Source organism: Schistocerca gregaria, chromosome 4 (assembly GCF_023897955.1).
Source record: "Schistocerca gregaria isolate iqSchGreg1 chromosome 4, iqSchGreg1.2, whole genome shotgun sequence".
Lineage (NCBI taxonomy): Eukaryota > Metazoa > Arthropoda > Insecta > Orthoptera > Acrididae > Schistocerca > Schistocerca gregaria.
In genome coordinates, this window is record NC_064923.1 from 628,758,251 (window position 1) to 628,781,225 (window position 22,975).

Consider the following 22,975-nt stretch of genomic DNA (forward strand, 5'->3'; position numbering starts at 1 on the left):
ATAGAGAGAAATCACTCTTATCGTTAATTATGGTTGTAGGTTTGTAATTAAGTAAGGATCACGGGTAACGCACTTGTAACGTAAATCTTTTAACGGTCGACTGATATATCAACACTCTTACATCCCTCAAGAACGTCCTTATTTCTCTAGTTAATTCCCCGTATTTTCTACTCATGAGTTTCCTCAGAGCTATTAGTAATTACGATTGATTAACTCTGGATAGACTGAGCCTAAACAACGCTTTAGATATTGGCTATGTTTGTTGTCATAAAGGTCTATAAGCGGGACACCATTGTCTGCGTTATTCTTTTTCACGTTCATGCACACATATGGTGCACAGGAAATATGTATTGGAACTGATGTCCGCGAAGCATGCAGTTTATCTTAGTTTCAAGGCATAACATTCAGCCACTTTGTTTTTATTACAGTTCAATTTCTTGACGGGTCAGAGGTAATAGACGTGACTAATTTCATATTACTGTTGAGAGATTTTCTAGGGATAAGTCCACTACGTTTGATAACTCTTACGACATTACAGAGAAAGACGCAGCTTACATCCAATGGATTAACTTCACTGTCAAATGAAGATTTATTATCTAACATTTCATAAGCATTCAGCTAGCTCTTAAAAAGGAAATATTGACCGAGAATTATGTCTTCTTTGATACCCCATGCCGTATTTGTTGTGAATATACCGATACAGAAGGATTGTCTTGCAAAATAAAATAGACACTGAGAGTAGAGTGCCGGTCGAAGTGGCCGTGCGGTTCTAGGTGCTGCAGTCTGGAACCGCGAGAGCGCAACGGTCGCAGGTTCTAAAACTGCGTCGAGCATGGATGTGTGTGGTGTCCTTAGGTTAGTTAGGCTTAACTAGTTCTAAGTTCAAGGGGACTAATGACCTCAGAAGTTGAGTCCCATAGTGCTCAGAGCAATGTGAACCATTTTTGAGAGTAGACTATAAATGTATGTTCTGGGGCTGATAAGGATCTAATCTCAAGATACCACGGACACCTATTTGGCCATCCCGTAATATATACAACCAGGTGAGGATGTAATCTGATACCAATCACATATGAAAACAAGCCCCCACCCCCTCCCGCCATCGAACCATCGGAGGCACTTATGTGATGTAAGAATCTAGACCAATAGAGTGACTTAAAAATGGCGGGAAATCGAAGTCTACTCCTCCTTTCACATATAGTCCAATAATGTGTAACACGTTATCGTTCAGCGTCTGTGCACTGTAGTGGAGGGATCATCATCTTGAAGTGTCATTTGAGATCAGCCACCACCTCCGGACAGAATAAGAAGCCTGTCTCTCTCCTAGTGAATCATTCATTAATACATTCCAAATGTTCTCTTCTTTTTCCCAACTGGACAACGCCCCGCCGATGCAGTGGAACAGCGATCAGCACTAGCAGAAATGAGGAAGCAGCACACACATGTGATCGTGTGTTCGAGATTCTATTGTCTGCACCACCATAGCAGCACCCCACATGCAACCTACATGATTAATCAGGTCAGCCATTCGAGTTTCAAGCATATGCACTCTGGTAGCTGCAGTATAGGAATGGACTATATTATACACGAAGCTGTTCTTGGGCAATGAGTCCGTGTTGTCACCATTACTGTCCACTCGTCAGACCACTATCATGGCATACCTTGCCAATTATCTACAACGAGCCATTAAAATGGGAGTGGTAGTAAATGTTTGCTTGTAGGTTTGTCCTCAAGTGACGGATTCAACAAAATGGTAATGCATGAAAATTCAAATATCTGCAGCACTTTTGAGGAAGATTGGAATAACATATTACTTCATCCCACTTAAATCTCGAGAAATGACCACGACAAGAAAATTCTATAAATTAGAGCTAATATAAGGTCTACCGACACTCATTCTTCCCACATATTATCACGAGTGGAGCAGGAGAGGGGGCATTAGTGGTACCAGAAGTATCCACAAACTGTTATGTAGTTTGCAGAGTATGACTTAGCTGTAAATGTAGAATATAGTGGTATGAATGGCGTGAATTATGTAAAAATTATGTACAACACCGCTTGAGTTACTACACTCCTGGAAATTGAAATAAGAACACCGTGAATTCATTGTCCCAGGAAGGGGAAACTTTATTGACACATTCCTGGGGTCAGATACATCACATGATCACACTGACAGAACCACAGCCACATAGACACAGGCAACAGAGCATGCACAATGTCGGCACTAGTACAGTGTACATCCACCTTTCGCAGCAATGCAGGCTGCTATTCTCCCATGGAGACGATCGTAGAGATGCTGGATGTAGTCCTGTGGAACGGCTTGCCATGCCATTTCCACCTGGCGCCTCAGTTGGACCAGCGTTCGTGTTGGACGTGCAGACCACGTGAGACGACGCTTCATCCAGTCCCAAACATGCTCAATGGGGAACAGATACGGAGATCTTGCTGGCCAGGGTAGTTGACTTACACCTTCTAGAGCACGTTGGGTGGCACGGGATACATGCGGACGTGCATTGTCCTGTTGGAACAGCAAGTTCCCTTGCCGGTCTAAGAATGGTAGGACGATGGGTTCGATGACGGTTTGGATGTACCATGCACTATTCAGTGTCCCCTCGACGATCACCAGAGGTGTACGGCCAGTGTAGGAGATCGCTCCCCACACCATGATGCCGGGTGTTGGCCCTGTGTGCCTCGGTCGTATGCAGTCCTGATTGTGGCGCTCACCTGCACGGCGCCAAACACGCAAACGACCATCATTGGCACCAAGGCAGAAGCGACTCTCATCGCTGAAGACGACACATCTCCATTCGTCCCTCCATTCACGCCTGTCGCGACACCACTGGAGGCGGGCTGCACGATGTTGGGGCGTGAGCGGAAGACGGCCTAACGGTGTGCGGGACCGTAACCCAGCTTCATGGAGACGGTTGCGAATGGTCCTCGCCGATACCCCAGGAGCAACAGTGTCCCTAATTTGCTGGGAAGTGGCGGTGCGGTCCCCTACGGCACTGCGTAGGATCCTACGGTCTTGGCGTGCATCCGTGCGTCGCTGCGGTCCGGCCCCAGGTCGACGGACACGTGCACCTTCCGCCGACCACTGGCGACAACATCGATGTACTGTGGAGACCTCACGCCCCACGTGTTGAGCAATTCGGCGGTACGTCCACCCGGCCTCCGGCATGCCCACTATACGCCCTCGCTCAAAGTCCGTCAACTGCACATACGGTTCACGTCCACGCTGTCGCGGCATGCTACCAGTGTTAAAGACTGCGATAGAGCTCCGTATGCCACGGCAAACTGGCTGACACTGACGGCGGCGGTGAACAAATGCTGCGCAGCTAGCGCCATTCGACGGCCAGCACCGCGGTTCCTGGTGTGTCCGCTGTGCCGTGCGTGTGATCATTGCTTATACAGCCCTCTCGCAGTGTCCGGAGCAAGTATGGTGGGTCTGACACACCGGTGTCAATGTGTTCTTTTTTCCATTTCCAGGAGTGTAGATTACCACACTGTATTTGTTGCAAATTGCCAAAGAACACTGAAAATATATAGCAACAGGAATACCAAAGAGTGCACTCATTTTCAGGAATCAACGTTCAAACACATGATGTGCCCAAGTTCGACCATCTAATGTGCTGTGGATGAGAATCTCAGGTGGTGTGAGAATGTACGTGTACTTGTAGGAAATGTCTGCTACGCAGTTACAGAGATTACCAATCAGAACACTGTAGAGGAAGCTTTCATAAAAAATTTTGATGAGTGTTATTCTTATGTACGCAGTATGTATGGTGAATCATCAGTCCCTGACATGGATAAGGAATTATGTGCATGTCTGTATGGGCATGTATACTCTACAGTGCTTGCACGCAGATGTCCAAATAGTCACCAGCTCAGGATCTTCTGCCACAACTGCTCGCTCACACCCAGGTGCCGGCTGCCCGTATAACAAGCTGCATCCACGCATATGAGAAACCTGCGACTCTTTCCAATGGTTGCTCAGCACCTATCAACCTGATAAATAATAATCATTTATTTTGAAAATCTTTCATTGGTTTGCATAAAGGTAAAAACATGGGAAACGTTCTTATTTTTATTCATTTATTACCAAACCAATTTTAGTTACAATATTTTTAAAAAAAACTGATGGTTCAAATGGCTCTGAGCACTATGCGACTTAATTTCTGAGGTCATCAGTCACCTAGAACTTAGAAGTAATTAAACCTAACTAACATAAGGACATCACACATATCCATTCCCGAGGCAGAATTCGAACCTGCGATCGTAGTGGTCGCTCGGTTCCAGACTGTAGCGCCCAGAACCGCACGGCCACTCCGGCCGGCACCAGCTACAATATCGTCATCATCAGTAAGTGATGGAGATACTGTTGCTGAAACCAGTTTGGGAATAAATAAATAAAAAGAAAAATGTTTTGCATCAAGGCGGATTACAATCCCATACTGCTGGTAGACAATGCTATTGGAAAGACAGCGGCCGGTGGAGAATTCCCTGTTGGGCACACTGTCACAAGGGCAACGGCCATGAGCATTACACACACTAGAGATAAGACTGGCAGGCCACTAGTAGTCAGATGCTCTTCCAATTAATAGTATGTTCCAGTGTAATTTTCTCAGGGGAAACATAGCATAGCGATGCACTGTTCAAGGATAACAACCGAAAAATGCTGTATTAGCAAGAAGCAGATTACAGTGCCTGTGTAGGAGAGTATTTTCACTAGCACAAGAACCATAAGTCTATTATCTTCATTGTGTTGGAGTCTGAGTTAACGGAGATCATCTACAGTACGTCTGTCATCCCCATACTTTAGAAGAGTATCGTAAAAGTGGTATTAGGTACAACTGTCAGTCCCCTTATGTAGAAATGCAATTTGCTTACGAAGAGTACCCAGTGCTCCAGCAGAACAATGAAATCAGATTCCAAACAAAGATTTCCACGAAGAAAAAGTCTATTGTAATCCTGCTAGATAATTTTTTGTAGTATATTACTGTTTCGTACCGTCCCTTAACATGAAGAAACGTTACATAAAAATAGTACAGTCTATAATGGCATGTATACCGCAGTGCATGCGGCACTGGACTGTCATACACAAATAGCCACTCATACAAGCAATGTGGCCAGCGTACATACATTACGGTGTCGTAGTAGGACTGAAGTGGATGGCTTCATAACGAACAAACGTCAGAAACTGGTCGGCATTTTAACAAAAAGAAACTTCTCTGCAACTTGGACGGTTTTGTACGTTCACTGAATCATAGTATAAGTTGCTGCGTATTGCCATTCAGCGTGCTGGGACTGACTAAAATATCAGCATTTACTAACTTACTGTTCAACCATATAAAAGATATTCTACACGGGAAAAGCAGATGTCTATTCCAGTTCCAGTACATACATGGTTTGTCAAATTACGGGTTGGAGGAAGAAATACACTAAGGAGCCAAAGAAACTGGTATGCGTGCCTATTATCTTGTAGGGCTCCTGCGAGCGCGCATAAGCGCCATGTCATGAACTCAACTAATGTCTGAAGAAGTGGTGGGCAGAATTGACATGAATCCTGCAGGGCTCTCTATAAATCCATAAGAGCACGAGGAAGTGAAGATCCCTTTTGAAAAGACGTTGCGAGGCATCCCAAATATGCTCAATAATGTTCATGTCTGGGGAATTTGGTGGCCAGGGGACGTGAGGATTGACCAGGGGAGAACGAGACATCTACATAAGTTTCCGCCTCACTAAGGCTAAGAAGGGAGTTTCCCGATTTATATGGATTTGCTAATTTCTTCCGTAAATTTGTGCCCCATTTTGTCCAATTAGCTGCTCCACAAAACCAACTTCGGAAGAAAAGCGTGGATTTTCAGTGTGCGTATCCCAGCAATCTGCATTTGACGCTATTAAGGAGGTCTTTGCCAATCCACCCGTGTTGGCTGTGCCAGATTGTGGTAAGCGTTTTATTGTTCACACGGACGAGTCTAGTTCTGGGGTGGCAGCAGTGCTGCTCCAGGAAGATGAAGGTGAACCTCGTCCGATAGCATACGCATCCAAGACACCCTTGCCTTCCGACTTAAAATATTCTGTGTAAGAATGGGAAGCGTTGGGAGTACTCTTCGCTTTAGAAAGGTTTCGTTTCTACGTTGTTGTTGTTGTTGCGGTCTTCAGTCCTGAGACTGGTTTGATGCAGCTCTCCATGCTACTCTATCCTGTGCAAGCTTCTTCATCTCCAAGTACCTACTGCAACCTACATCCTTCTGAATCTGCTTAGTGTATTCATCTCTTGGTCTCCCTCTATGATTGTTACCATCCACGCTGCCCTCCAATACCAAACTGGTGATTCCTTGATGCGTCAGAACATGTCCTACCAACTAATCCCTTCTTCTGGTCAAGTTGTGCCACAAACTTCTCTTCTCCCCAATCCTATTCAGTACTTCCTCATTAGCTATGTGATCTACCCATCTAATCTTCAGCGTTCTTCTGTAGCACCACATTTCGAAAGCTTCTATTCTCTTCTTCTCCAAACTATTTATCGTTCATGTTTCACTTCCATACATGGCTACACTCCAAACAAATACTTTCAGAAATGACTTCCTGACACTTAAATCTATACTCGATGTTAACAAATTTCTCTTCTTCAGAAACGCTTTCCTTGCCATTGCCAGTCTACATTTTATATCATCTCTACTTCGAGCATCATCAGTTATTTTGCTCTCCAATTAGCAAAAATCCTTTACTACTTTAAGTGCCTCATTTCCTAATCTAATTCCCTCAGCATCACCTGACTTAATTCGACTACATTCCATGGTCCTCGGTTTGCTTTTGTTGATGTTCATCTTATATCCTCCTTTCAAGACACTGTCCATTCCATTCAACTGCTCTTCCAAGTCCTTTGCTGTCTCTGACAGAATTACAATGTCATCGGCGAACCTCAAAGTTTTTATTTCTCCTCCGTGGATTTTAATACCTACTCCGAATTTTTCCTTTGTTTCCTTTACTGCTTGCTCAATATACAGATTGAATAACATGGGGGAGAGGCCACAACCCTGTCTTACACCCTTCCCGACCACTGCTTCCCTTTCATGTCCATCGACTCTTATAACTGCCATCTGGTTTTTGTACAAATTGTAAATATCCTTTCGCTCCCTGTATTTTACCCCTGCCACCTGTAGAATTTGAAAGAGTATTCCAGTAAACATTGTCAAAAGCTTTCTCTAAGTCTACAAATGCTAGAAACGTAGGTTTGCCTTTCCTTAATCTTTCTTCTAAGAAAAGTCGTAGGGTCAGTATTGCCTCACGTGCTCCAGTGTTTCTACGGAATCCAAACTGATCTTCCCCGAGGTCGGCTTCTACTAGTTTTTCCATCGTCTGTAAAGAATTTGTGTTAGTATTTTGTAGTATTTTTCTACGTTGCACATAGATATTTCGACTTAGAGACCGACAACTAGGAATGAAGCTGGGTACTGGCCCGCCCCAGGAAAACCGGACGTATTGCCCAATGGGTAGTCCGCGTATCAGCCTTAGGATTCAGCGTTAAGCATATGAGGGGAACGGAAAATTCTATAGCGGACGCGCTGAGTAAGTTGTTTCAGGAGGGGCAGGAAGGAGGCCAGGATACTAGTGGCGTAGGAAATGTAAATTTTTAAATTTGGTTATGGGTGTTCTAACTGAATTTCCGGAGTTGTTTGGCAGTTTCAGAGAAAAGCAAGGCATAGATCCTACACTGAGTCCCATAAAACAGCAGCTCCTAGAAGGGTAGAAGGGCAGTACGTGCCGGGCTATAGCATAGAAAAGGGCATCGTATGCTGCCAAACTAAGAGCGACGGAAGAGTTAAGATTTGTCTGCCGAGTGAACTAGACCCTGCGATTTTCCATTGTTTACATAATTCTGTGGTGGGAGGCCACTTGGGAGTCGCCAAGACTATTGCTAAGATTCAGGAGCATCTAACTTGGGCGACATTGTATAAGGACATTCGTAGATTAGTAGAGCAACGCCACGTTTGTAAGGAGTCCATGCCAACTCTAATGCGAGTGTAAGTAGGCTGTTTAGGTTTTTTATATTGGTAACGCCACGTAGTGCTCTGTATCAAAATCACTGGCTGTACTGTGTGCAGTCAGTGGCTGGTTGGCATTGTTGTAATACTCGCCATTGTAGTGTTGGGCAGCTGGGTGTTAACAGCGCGTAGCATTGCGCAGTTGGAGGTGAGCCGCCAGCAGTGGTGGATATGGGGTAACAAATGGAGTTTTGAAATTTGTAAGACTGGATGTCATGAAATGCTATGTATATTATGACTTTTCAACACTATTAAGGTAAATACATTGTTTGTTCTCTATCAGAATCTTTCATTTGCTAACTATGCCTATCAGTAGTTAATGCCTTCAGTAGTCTGAATCTTTTATTTAGCTGGCAGTAGTGGCGCTCGCTGTATTTTTGTGAGGTAAGTGGTTTGTGAAAGGCATAGGTTATTGTTAGTCAGGGCCATTCTTTTGTAGGGATTCTTAAAGGTCAGACTGCGTTGCACTAAAAAAATAATGTGTGTCAGTTTAAGCACAGTGATGTATAATTGTTCTAAGGGGACGTTTCATATGTCGACACTTAGCCGAGGATACCTAACTGGAATCTTCTGATTTTTTCTTGTAGTTTGTGTAATTAGTGTAGCTTTTGTTTATTACTAGCGCGTAATTGTAGAGAGAATCTCCTTTGTAGTTGCAGTCTTTGATTGTTGTGCAGTAAATCAGTTGTGGCATGCATTTAGATTTGCACCAAGTATTTCGCAGCTGCGCTTGCAATTAACTAGATATTATTTTCAGTGCTATGTTAATGTGTTCTTTTATTTTTGCTCTTCAAATTGTGCTTTTCTGTGTTGTCGTGTGAAATATTGTGACAATAATGGCGTGTGAAAAACGTAATGCTAGGCTCCAAAGTAAACTGAGAAATGACAGTGAAGACGAAAGCAGTGTGTTGGCGACACCGTATAATGAATTAAGTAATGTTCAAACTAGTAATTTGGTAATTGTGCATAGGGAAATGGAGCTGGCGGCAAATAGTGGTGTAGACAGTGAAACAAGTGGTGAATAGGGATGCATTATCGATCGATCGGTCGGCAACAGCTCGCCTCAGGATTCCGAAATGACAGGACACAATCTTGCAAATACTGTAGATTCAGTTTTTGCGTCCTCACCGTTTTCTCAAATAAATCAATACACATTTTCTTCTTTTCAAAATGCGAATATTCCCGGTTCAAATGCACTGCCGAATAGCACTGAGGAACATGTATCAGACACCAGTGTACTCTTATTACAGTTAATGCAACAAATGGTACAAAGGCTACAAAAGTTAGACACAACGCTTGAACAAAATCAGAAACAAATGGGACAAAATCTTCAAAAGTTAGACACAATGGAACAACACCAGAGACAAACACAGCAACAGTTAGACACAATGGAACAAAATCTTAAAAAGTTAGACACATTGGAACAAAATCTTCGGAAGTTAGACACCACACTTGAACAAACACGTAAAGATTTAACTACTGAGTTACATAACATTGAATCGAAGTGTCAAAAAGTATGTAATGACGTAAAAACACAAATTTGTGAGCATTTCCTGTGGTGTCACCGCCAGTCACCACACTTGCTAAGTGGTAGCCTTTAAATCGGCCGCGGTCCGGTAGTATACGTCGGACCCGCGTGCCGCCATTATCAGGCATTGCAGACCGAGCGCCGCCACACGGCAGGTCTAGAGAGATTTCCTAGCACTCGCCCCAGTTGTACAGCCGACTTTGCTAGCGATGGTTCACTGACTTCTACGCTCTCATTTGCCGAGACGATAGTTAGCGTAGCCTTGAGCTACGTCATTTGCTACGACCTAGCAAGGCGCCAGTATCCGTACTATTGAAATTGTGAATCATGTACCATAAAGAGCGACGTTCTCCATTAATGGATTAAAGTTAAGTATTCCACCAGCTACGTCCGTTTTTCTCAATTCTAATTCCTTTGTCATGTTCCAGATCTCACGCCAGCCCGCGTGAGCTAAAACGCGTACATTTCGGCCTCCTTTAGAAACCCTGTGTTGGCTCTCCTGTCAGCCACAACATTTCCAACGTATTTTTTCGCGGCATGAAAATAAATTACAGAATCACGAAGCAGCCATAAAAGAACTGCAAACTATTGTTCATGAAAATCACGACACCTTGCAAGCTAAAATTGACTCAGTTCCATCTAACAATTCGGTTACGCAACTTGCAAAAACTCAGGAAAACTTAAAGGACACAGTAGATAAGATTTCAACACAAATGGACACTCTGAAACTTGGTTCAGAAAAACACACTGAGGAAATAATTTCACTATCGTATAAAGTAACCGAACTTTCAGATCAGTTCACTAACTTATCTACAGAGGTAGATGATGATCTGAATGACAAAAGACCTGTAGCCTTCACGGACACTGCAGAGTATGAACGAATTAGAAAATTCAAACAAAATCAAAATCAAACCAATACACAGTACAAAAGAGAAATCCGGGAAGTACAAGATCAGTTGGCACAAGTAATACATGAATTACATATTTCAGTCGACACTCGCGCTCCAGTACGGGAAGAGGGACATAGAAATACAGAACAACCACAAAATAATAACACAGGACACTACGGAAATTATGAAAGAAATTGGCAAGGCGCATTGGATTTTGAGATGGAACTGCCGAAACGAAGTAACAATGAGCGATGTGCGACTCGCCGACACGATGATTGTGACTATAAGCTGTTCATTACTACATGTAAATTAATACATTTAAGAATTCTCACAACGACATTCATCCACAAGCGTGGCTTCATCAATTCTCTCACTCTTTTCCTCCCAACTGGTCATTAGAGCACAGATTAGAATTTATGTGTGGCAATTTAGAGAATGAACCAGCTGTAAGAATGCGATCGGTCGTTCACGATTGCCACAGTGAAGGAGAATTTTATCATGCCTTCCTCTCAGCATATTGGTCTCAAGCTACACAAGACCGAGTAAAACATAGCATCATAATGATGAAACATTTCGAACAATCTGAATTCTCCAGTCTTGTGAAATATTTTGAAGACATGTTGCACCAGAATCAGTACCTGTCAAACCCATACAGCCCCTCAGAACTCATCCGCATTTGCTTAATCAAATTACCTGAACATTTACGACATATTACTTTGGTAGGACGTTGCAAAGACGACATTGAAGCTTTTCAGGGACTCTTACAAGAATTAGAAATTGACACTGACAATCGCGCAATGCGAAAACAGGAACACAACAATTACAGGTCACATCCGTCGCAATTCCGCGATGAAAGAAATAATAACTGGACACGACAAGGCTATTCTCGCAACACAAATCGTGACCAAAACAGACACCACCCGTATGATAACCGTTGGCAGAGTAGTAATAATTACAGGGAAAGATCACCTCTCCGCGGTAGTGACTATCACAGAGACAATCAGAGAAGCAGACAATATGGGAACCAAAGTAATTATTATAAAGGGAGACAGAATAACTTAAGGCGCAACGGTCCAGCGCGCAGTTACGATTCAGGGAGAAATTCTCCTCCACTTGACCGAAAAGAAAGAAACTATGGAAAATACCGACATGACGACAGACGATATGATCGTAATGACAGACCTGAAATGCATCAGAACTGGCGGGTTTCAAACAGGGCCGGGTCCTCTCGACAAAGTGAATTTGTAGATGTTAGATCAGAGAGCTTGTACTTTTTCCGAATACACGTAAACTTCGACACAAAGACATAATTGATTTAGCTATTACAATATAAAATGTGCAGCAGACAAAAGGAGAAAACTACACGATAAAGCAAATGCAAAGAAATTATATATTGGTCAGAAAGTTCTCATTAAAGCTCATTGATTGTCACATAAGAAGAAACACTTGAGTCACAAATTCTTCCTAGTTTACAATGTACCTTTCAGAATCCGACGTATACCACATGATAATTGCGTTGAAATTGAAACTCTATGTACTGGGAAGAGTAAAGGTTTACACCACGTTTCACATGTAAAACCGTTTATTGAAAGATAATCTGCTTTTTAACTTTGTCTTTGCCATATAACTTTTCAGTTTACATTACTAGTATGCTTTGTCGGACTTAGAATCTGTTAACATGCAACAATGTTTGAAGTTAAATTTCCAGTCAAGAGCCAAGAGAACTTATTTTAACAGAAATTAGGAATGCATTGTTATTGTGAACAGACGACACAATGTTATTGTGTGTGTGCATTCTTGCTTGTTATCTGCACGATTACGTAACGACTATAAGGCTTACATACCTAGAACATATACAGCTACTGCTAATCAGATTTTAATGCAACATTTTGGTTTACTTGAAAATACATTCTTTATTTGAAGTACATTCGGTGAGATTAAAGATGACTTAGCATTTGGTTTCTTTGATAGCTACACGATTATACCACGACGCTACTAATATGTTACACGATTTACATGGTTGCTTTTGCGGTGCATCTGTTTTATATCTGCACAATTTTTCTGGATTATGCTGGAAAGTAAAACATGTTTTAGTGGTAACTTTTGTAGTATAGTTACTATGAGACAGCCTTTTTCGTAGCACAACAATACGTTACATTATAGTACTTTCTTGATCACGGTAAGGTACGTAATAACTACGAAATCTATATGCAGAGCATTTCACTTTCGTTTATGATGAGGTAAGTACATTGACTTGAGCAGAACTTTGCATACAGAGGACGATAACTACGACAGTTCCACAGAATTGTCTTACAGCATGACCCACATTTAGCGCTACAGGACACGCATTTGAGTGATTAATTTTGTACTTAAACCATTTATTTTTCAAGATTTTTGAATTACAAAGAAAGTTTTTCGTGATACATTTCATTCCATTGCTGTAATCTGTAACACCTGACGGTATAATTACATTAATCCTCAGGGGGGTGCACACTTACTTTATGTACCATGTGTCTGGCAAACACAAGGAGCCCTAGCTAATATGGAATTTGCTTATACAACTTTACACATCGGTACCATATTTCTCTAACACATAAAGTACACAGCTATCTGATCATTTAACTGAGAGAGACAAACATTTATTTTTACTACATCAGTGACACATGTTTACACTATTACACAGTTGGATAACTTCACACTTATGACACTGTATTTTGTGTGTACTGTGTGAACTGTACATATTTTTTTTGGAACCATTGTGATACTATGGGAGCTCTGAATGTCGTATTTGGTATGGGATCACGACTTTTAAAGTACGTTTGAGGTAGATGACACTATTGAAATGAGCGGAGAATTTTTTTAGGTTTTGAAATTATTGTAGAAAGCTAGGACGATTTTGAGATTTGGCTGAGGTGTTATGGTGCTATTATTACGACAACGATGTGTATTATTCTTTTGAGGTATGTTTATGATCAATAAGCTGATGCTATATGAGGAATTTGATTATGCTGTGTATGTATTATGATGAAATATTGAAGTGTCGCCGCAAGATTGACGTGTCGACGAATATAAGGATGTTGGAAACCAAGAATCGTACTTTAAGAGTTATGAAATGTGTGTATATGCGTGAATGTATCACTATGCTGGCGAAAATTTTTTGGACACTGTTATATTTGTAGGATTTTGTTTCTACAGATTTGCAACGAAAATTCTCGAGCTGTGAAATTTTATATGAGACTGTCACTGTAGTGGAAACTGGTGTCGTAAATATTTCGGTAAGAAAGTTAAGTGACCACCTGCACGTAATGCGTCGTGGGCACCCAGCTGTGCGACAGTCGCCTGGAAAAAAGCCATTAGTGTGTGCCTTTCAGAGGCACAGGTGGAGAAAAAAAAAGTGGCCATTATCCTCGCTATTGACATTCCTTTGTAGAAAGCATCGCAAATAGGACACGCTCAAACTTGAAAACATATGATTATAATGTGGAGCTCTTAATGTATGATATTTACTAAAGTGCCTAACGAAACGATGAGAAACATTTCACAGCTATTGTCTTGCTAGTTGAGAGTAATGCCATATGGCTTGCTTTATGCATTTATTTACTCATTTTGTTTAATATCTAGTTTCTAGCTGCACTGCAGCAATGGTTAAAATAAAATTTAATAGATGTACTAATATAGTTATTTTATGCCTACAGATCCAGTCAGTAACAAATTTTTGATCTACTTCCAAGAAAAACAGGGCATATAAATAGACATTTCCCTTCACAGGAATTGCATAAATAATTTTTTTACGATTTGGTAACTTATCTGCTAGCGTAAGTTCTCGTGATGCATCACACTGGTGTTAAGATGTGACATAGGTATTAAACATGGCCATTTTACTGTAATATTTTTTCTGCTTGAGCTTTGTCATGTTTAGATGTAAGTTATTGCACTTGCTGGTGCTTGCTTTGCATTTTTTGTCATTGCTGTTCGTGTTAGTTGTTTTGTGCTGCTGCATTGCGTCATCCCTTAGTTTAGCATCTGAGCTCAGTAGATTTAAGTTAGCTTAAGAGGGGATAGACCATATAAGAAACTAACTAAAGTGAATTGGGAGAAATGCATTGAGAAGCTATAAGAAAGTGGTTTGGCCAAAAACGTAGTGTACAGTGGAGAAAAACTATTTTTGAAAGAGGATGTGAACAGAATACAGAAAGCATGCTTGGATAGGATTTTTTTTTTGGCTGGAGCAAATGTTGAAACAAGAGGGACAGTCTATGGAATGAAGTTTAGGTTGGACTGCAGTACCAAATGTTACAGTGAAAAGAAATCCTGTCCTTTCCTTTTGTGTTATCCCACTATGTGTTGATGTACCCTTGTGTATTTGTTTTCTTCCTGGCTCTGTGTACTGTTTCATAGAATTTTTTCTCTTCTGATACTAAGCTACATTCACTATGATGAGGAATACTGTTATCCTCAAATATTATTTGCATTAATAATATGTTATTTACTTCGTAAAGATGTTTACACACTATTTATTCTGTTTTGTTTTAATGATCATGTGTGAAGTTGATATTTCAAAAGTTATTCTGATCTTTTATGTCTGAACTCACGTCATCATTCCTGTAACACTGATGTAAATGTATATTTCTATTCTTTTGTAAAGCCTGTATTACTACAAATGTTATCTGTATTGTTATGTTCTTTAATGATGTATTTTGTACCTTTGTTATTGTATCCTCATGTTATAATATTGTAATTGGCAGCAGTTCATCAAATTAAGTAACTTGTAAGCATTCATTTCACTGCACACGTTTCTGTTGGTACATAGTATAGGGAAAATATGTGAGAAGTAGGGACCATTAGTGTTTGCATGTGTGTTAATAATTCAGCAAGGGACAGCATTGCTGGTTCTAAGGACAATTCCAAAAACTCTGTGAGAGCACAAGTGGTGGTTTATGGACTTGCTATATTCTCCGCAAGACTCTTCGATGGTGATTGTGCACCTGCACAGTATCAACAGATGGCTGCTGGCCGTCTCTACATGGACTACAGTGGGTCTGCATCTTTGATGGCCCAACAATACCATTATTTCTACAAGGACTGCAGTGCGTCTGCACCTCTGGTGGCCCACCAATAGTAATCTCTACCAGGACTACAGTGGGTCTGCTCTGTGAAGACCTACCTACCAATATTCTCCAAAACTTCGACTGACTCTGCTGTGGGTTTGCTCTGTTGTGGCCCATTACCTGTCTGCATGTCAAGAGTCAGCACTGTCTTTCCGTTGGAAGGACAACACTACTTCTTCAAGACTGCATGGAAATGCACTACTTCTGTGTGCATTTTCTTTTACTGCTCAGACTTTCAGAAAAACACTGCAATTTTTCTGTGGTGAACGATCAGGACTGTCTTTATGGACTGTGAGAAAATTTTATCTTTTGACCAACATTGTATCGATAAGTGTGTGCATTTCATTTCTTTGTTATTGTAATTATAAAAAAAATTTCAAATCTGTATTGGCCAAGGCCCAAAACATTTTGTAAAATTTTTGTGGGGAGCATGGGGGCTATGTAAGTAGGCTGTTTAGGTTTTTTATATTGCTAACGCCACGTAGCGCTCTGTATGAAAATCACTGGCTGTACTGTGTGCAGTCAGTGGCTGGTTGGCATTGTTGTAATACTCGCCATTGTAGTGTTGGGCATCTGGATGTTAACAGCGCGTAGCATTGCGCAGTTGGAGGTGAGCCGCCAGCAGTGGTGGATGTGGGATAACAAATGGAGTTTTGAAATTTGTAAGACTGGATGTTATGAAATGCTATGAATATTATGACTTTTGAACACAATTAAGGTAAATACATTGTTTGTTCTATATTAAAATCTTTCATTTGCTAACTATGGCTATCAGTAGTTAGTGCCTTCAGTAGTTTGAATCTTTTATTTAGCTGGCAGTAGTGGCGCTCGCTGTATTGCAGTAGTTCGAGTAATGAAGATTTTTGTGAGGTAAGTGTTTTGTGAAAGGCATAGGTCATTGTTAGTCAGGGTCATTCTATTGTAGGGATTGTTAAAAGTCAGATTGCGTTGCGCAAAAAAAATTAATGTGTGTCAGTTTAAGCACAGTCATGTATAATTGTTCTAAGGGGACGTTTCACGAGGACAGTGTTGCTGCAACACACCAGGGAGAATTAACCAATGGACACGGTGTACACTGATTATATCGAACCATTATCGAGAACGCGGAATTGGTAGTGGCGGATGCGTTCACACGCTTTGTATGGGTCATCCCTAGTAGTGGAATAACAGTGGGTTTAACCATTCGCCATCTGACTAACATTTTTTTGATCTTTCGTCCACCAAGGTCGCTTGTGAGTGATAACGTCCCTGCTTTTGACTCGCGGAAGTTTAAGATATTTTGTTTCGAAAGTGCTATACATCATGTCACTACTATTCCCTACTACCCGCAACCTTCATTTTCGGACAGAGTGAATCGCAATCTCCAGACCGTTCTCATAGCCTTGCACCAGAAGTCGCAGCGAAGATGGGACGAGACGATCCCTTGGTTGAACTTAGCCTTCAACTCCGCCCGCCACGAAGCGAGTAAGGCTGCCCCTCTGTCTCTGACGCTTAGTTATCCTGTGAACTCCCCACCCGTCAATTTGTGGTCCATCAGTGATTTACTGCCCGAGGAGGTGACCAGCGAGCTCATTAAACAGCACTGGAAACGTGCCAGGAAAAATATAGAGCTCGCACTCCGGAAACTAGGGGAGGGCTACAATGACGGGCGCAGTTCATTTAAGGTCCAGCCAGGGGCGATAGTTTTCATTCATCGGCGATAATCCCGCCCCCGGTATGGATTATCTTTTACGGTGGTGCAGACAACTATTCCCTTCAGTTGTGAATTGAGATAATTTTCTCCAAAATACAAGGAAAGGCGGTTGCATAAAAATGTCCAAATGTGTGTGAGTTCTTATGGGACGTAACTGCTAAGGTCAACAGTCCCTAAGCTTACACACTACTTAACCTAAATTATCCTAAGGACAAACACACACACACCCATGCCCGAGGGAGGACTCGAACCTCCGCCGGGACCAGCCACACAGTCCATGACTGCAGCAAGTTCTGATTCCGGCATTTATCTTGCCGGTTTCTAATGTTTTATCCTTAAAGTTTACTTTTTAAAACGAATTTTTGAGGGGTTAACGTTTTAGGTAAGCCAATTTAGATTGATCTGTAAGTGTCTGATTTACTTTAGCTTAAGGTTCCGTATCAACATAGTCAAAATAATTTTTTGAAACAGCCGAGAATTGTGCACTCAAAGTTCTGTTCTTTTAAAGTAGTGCGCGCCCAAATATAGAGTGAGACATTCTTTCCGAATACGAAAACTGCACGTAGTTATGAAAGATGCTGGTGTTGATGAGCCTATGACCTTTGTTGTCCCCTAGCGGCAGTTGGAGGAACAAGGTGCCACAGTTGGGCATTCCGGAGGGGGGACCTGGTTCTGTCAGCGTGAACAGCGCAGTCCGCCGGGTAAACAGAGCGCGCCTGTGTCGGCCTGAACAGGGAGCCAGGTCGACACACGTCCATCACGGCCGGACGTACCATCAGTTCGTAATGGGACACGGGACGCCCCTGGCTGCACAGAACGATCAGCCCGCTGGTACAGCGTCAGCTCTGGCAGAACTGGAAGGGTGGGCCCTGCACCCGGGTGATTACCTGTCGGAGAAATAAAGGTGAAATATGTCGGGTACACAAACTTTGTATTTTTGGATCAACAGTCTTCTGACCGGCTTGATACAGCCCACCAAGATTTTCCTTAAATTTTTCATATTGTGTAAGTTGCAGAAATACTCACTGTTCATTCGATAAGGGATAGTACGAACAGAAATGATTACATTTATTAAAAAAGATACATTAATAAGAGCTTGATGTGACAAAAGGGTCATGCCGTTAAGTTTCAAGGAGAAGACTGCATAAGACTCTTGCTAATCTGGCCATTCCTAGAAAGTTTTGGTGCTGCGTCATCGGAGTGCCGGATTACTGAGTTTAGTCTAAATGTATAGCTTCAAAATGGTTCAAATGGCTCTGAGCACTATGTGACTTAACTTCTGAGGTAATCAGTCGCCTAGAACTTAAAACTACTTAAACCTAATTAACCTAAGGACATCACGCACATGCATGCCCGAGGTAGGATTCGAACCTGCGACCGTAGCAGTCGCTCGGCTCCAGACTGTAGCATTTACAACCGCACGGCCACTCCGCCAGGCTAAATGCAGAGGGACTGCACTTTATTAAATGCAAGGATACATTCATTTCGTAGAAAACATAGTCTCTGACCGTGTACACATGCAATAACAATGGAAAATTCCTCAAATATTTAGTTGTCGCAATGATGATAGGTGACGGCAGTAAGTCACACACGGGCTTTACAAGCGTTACATCGGTACTGGCTGTTTCTAAATGCATAATGTACGCAGGGAGATTTCTGCAGCTCCAGCACTAGCATTGTGAGATGTTTTCGGACCCTCTCCCCCTATGTCCTCCTCCACATCACTTCCATCATAACTTTCCTGCGTGCTTTTTACTATCTTTCCGTCATACATAGTTGCTCGTCCAGCATTATGCTGAGCAGCAATGGCTTTTTGTGAAGAACCTCAGTTCAACTTACCTCTAACTTCGAATTTCTGCAAGAAATGTAGCATAACGCGTTTCCTTTTAGCAGCCATGATACTGAACCATAAAGAAAGCCAAATTTTCAGTAACGTATGGAATTGTTTATTACTGTAATTAACTAGCAATGTTGTAACACGTGTCATTTCTACTTGAGCAAACTAAAAAAAAAAATTGTTCAAATGGCTCTGAGCACAATGGGACTTAACATCTGAGGTCATCAGTCCCCTAGAACTTAGAACTACTTAAACCTAACTAACATAAGGACATCACACACATCTGTGCCCGAGGAAGGACTCGAACCTCCGCCGAGACCAACCAGCAAACTAATGGCTGGATGCTTGCCTGATTACTGATAGCCGGATCAGCGAGAGTTTAGTATACTTTCTGAATGATAAAACCTTTTTAAATATCCAGTGTTGGGTGTCAATTCTTTACACAAGATGTCTTTTATTTCATCGCGTTCACATGTGGGCAAAACCTAAGTGCGAAAGTAATTTTCGCATGATGAGTCACTGCCAAGTAACAAAGTTCTATGAAACGTGAACCATGCACAGAAAGAACTGCTACTGCATAGTACAGAACTAATTGAAAGAAATATGCAATGAGACGAACCGATACGAGACTTTTATTGAAGGACAAAAATTACACGGAACTCAGTGCTATTTATGACAATCCCACTGGACATGGTTCCAGAGTTTGTGGCGACCACGAACGGAAATGATAGCTCTGGAACATTCCCCCATGCTGGCCACAAGGTTGTTAAGGCGTTCTTAGGCATTTCATTCCTCACCACCGCGGTTGTCATCTGCAGGACGAGCTACAATACGTCTCCGTAATGCATCCCACAAGTGCTCAATGGGATTTAAGTCGGACAGATAGTCCATTCGACGATTATCCTCTCATTCCGAGAGCTCCTCCACCTGCGATCTTGATACTCGCTCAGTGTTCTCCATAGAAATGAAGTCAGGACCGAATGTACCAATGAAAAAACGCACTTGGGGAAAGAGAAAAGTTCCACAACAGCAATGACCGGTGACTGTACCGTGTTCAGTAATCTGGAGGCCAGTTTCCATATGCAGCATGATGCCTCAGCGCAATGTATCATCTAGACCACTAAACAATAGCGTTTGACAGTGCTATTTGGTGCATTACGCGTCCCACCTCTCGCCACATGAAGCTATGTGGTGTAACCAGGAACACCCAGGGACGACAGGCAATTAGGCGAATAGATGAGCCTCCTTTTGCCCTATTTGAATCCCAAAGAGTATGTATGAACTCCTTACGAACCATGTGGCCAGCATGAAAGTACGTTGGAAGGCATGCATTTCCGTCCGAAGCGATTACACAACCCATTAAGAACCATATACCTACTTCCTTTTATTGTCCAGGAGCCATTACAAATCGCGATGCTTCACTATAATTATTGTCTTCTTTTTGGTACATTTTGCACTATGCTGTAGTAGTTCGTTCTATGTCTGGTTCAAGTTTCATCGATCTATGTTGCTTGACAATGACACATCATGCGAAAAATACTTTCATCCCTAAATCTCGGCACCACAGTATAGTACAAGAAATTACTTGTCAGTTATGGTCTGTGCCCTGATTCAGATGCAAATGCCTAGCTGAAATGTGTATCATATTTGACAGCTGTTTACTGCTAAGCGGTAACGAGATAGTTTTTAAACATGATACACTATTCACGGACGCGGCTGCACTTGAGAATGGCCCAAGGCTGAAACCGGCAAGAAATTTATTGTAATACTGGGTGCAATAAAGATTATTGTGAAGATACGAGGGTCGTTCAATAAGTAATGTAATGCATTTGGCTTTATTCAGAAGTCCAGTACACTATATTATTCCCTAATGTTCTGGCTACGAAATCTTATTTTTCAACAAAATCTCCATTCAGTGCCACGGCCTTACACCACCTTACTGCAGAGCGTCTTTGCCCGCAGGAGGTGGTAACTCTTTGCTGATCGACGACGAAGTCAACGTTTTGATGTCTTAATAACATCCCCATCATCCACCTACGGCTTCTCCTGGTATGTATCCTTCATTGGACCAAACAGATGTAAATTGGAAGACGTGTTATCCACGCTGTAGCGTGGGAGGGGAGGAACAGGCCAATGGAGTTCCGTGAGCGCCTTTCAGGTGAACAGACTTATGTAGGGCATGCGTTGCCATGAAGAAACAGAAGTTCATCTGCATTTTTGTGGCACGAACACAGTTTCCTGAGGGTAGCACAATACAGACTTGATTGTTGCACCATAAGGGAGGATATCAAACAGAATAACCCCTTAAGAGTCCCAGAAGTCCGTCGACACCACTTCACCAGCTGTGAGTGAAGCTTTGAAATTTTCCTTTGGAGGAAATGTGGTGTGACGCCACTTGAGGGATTGGCTTAATTTTTCTTGTTCGAAGTGATGAACCCGTGTTTCATTGCCTATGGCGATGTTCGGCAAGAAATTGTGTCTATCAGCCTTGTAAAGCGCAAGCACTTCCTCATGGATGGTCCTTCGTTGCTCTTTATGGTCTTCTGTTAGGCGGCGAGGAACTCATTGGGCACACAGCTCTGGGTACCCCAACAGGTAGACGGGTGTGTCAGCACTGCCAACCAGTTGTGCAGTGATATATCTCAGTGTGCTCCGTCGATCACCTCGAATGAGAGTGTCCGCACGTTCCACCACAGTGGGAGTCACAGCAGTGTACAGCCGGCCAGCACGCGGGAGGTCGGACGGGTTTACACGACCTTACTGCAACACGACCTTACTGCAGTGATGGCAGACACCCCGCCCACCGACTCACGGTGCTTTTGTTCACTGCCAGGTGTCCGTCGATTGTCTGTAAGAATCTGTGAATATCTGGTTTTCCTCCAACGAAACTTTGTGACAGCTCTTTGCGTGGAGCGCACTTCCATTACAGATGCCATTTAGAAGGCTACGTATAGCGCCGCCACCAACTGGGAACGTCATGAAACTACACGACGTTTAAACAGGAATATTACATGATGTCCCAAAATAAATTGTGCATTCCTTCAACAGAAAATGGCCGAGGAAAAAAGTGTTTCCTTACTTATTGAACGCCCCTCGTAGAACCTTATTGCCTAGAGTCGACACTGAAAAAGGTTTTAGCACTCAGAAATTACAACTAGGCTGTGAATCCGCACGTGAAGAAAGCGTAGAAACTAGCAAATGGAATAGACAAGGGCAAAAAGTGCATGTTGTGGATCGAATGTAAAAATTCAAGGAATACGTCCACTTACAAAAATCTCTGTAATAAGATTGTAAGCCCTGGAATGTCATATTAGGGCTTGGGTACTACTACGTCGTGGTACAAATTGGAATCAAGTGCATACCTTCTAATGTGCTTCATCCTGGAGGAGCTATAGCTCTTGAAATGGTGATTCTCAGAAACGTCGCGATCGAAATTTAGAATGAAATTGAATGCTCGTTCAATGCGACACAGTCTATCCAAAAGTGGAGAGAAATTCAAAGACTGTGGTCAGGAACACACTGGCGTTTCTTGGCTACCTGTGCAAAGTAAGTGAAGTATGACACATTATACTACCTACCGCGGTGAGAATGAAGGAAGATAGAGAAGATCCTGAAAAGTCCAACATGTTAACAAGAAACACATTTATTAACAGTTGGTCGAAATTTGATGAGAATTAGTCTGAGCGTGAACTTAACAATGAAAATGGTTTTTCTAGGTTTGGATAATTGTTTTATTTTAATTCAGCAATCAAATTCAATTCCCTCCATTCCAATACACTGTTATTAGTGTCTCGTCATTTTAATTGTTTATGTATCCTCCTTCTAAAAGCAATGAGAGACTAAAAGATTGGTGTGACATTCTACGGTCACC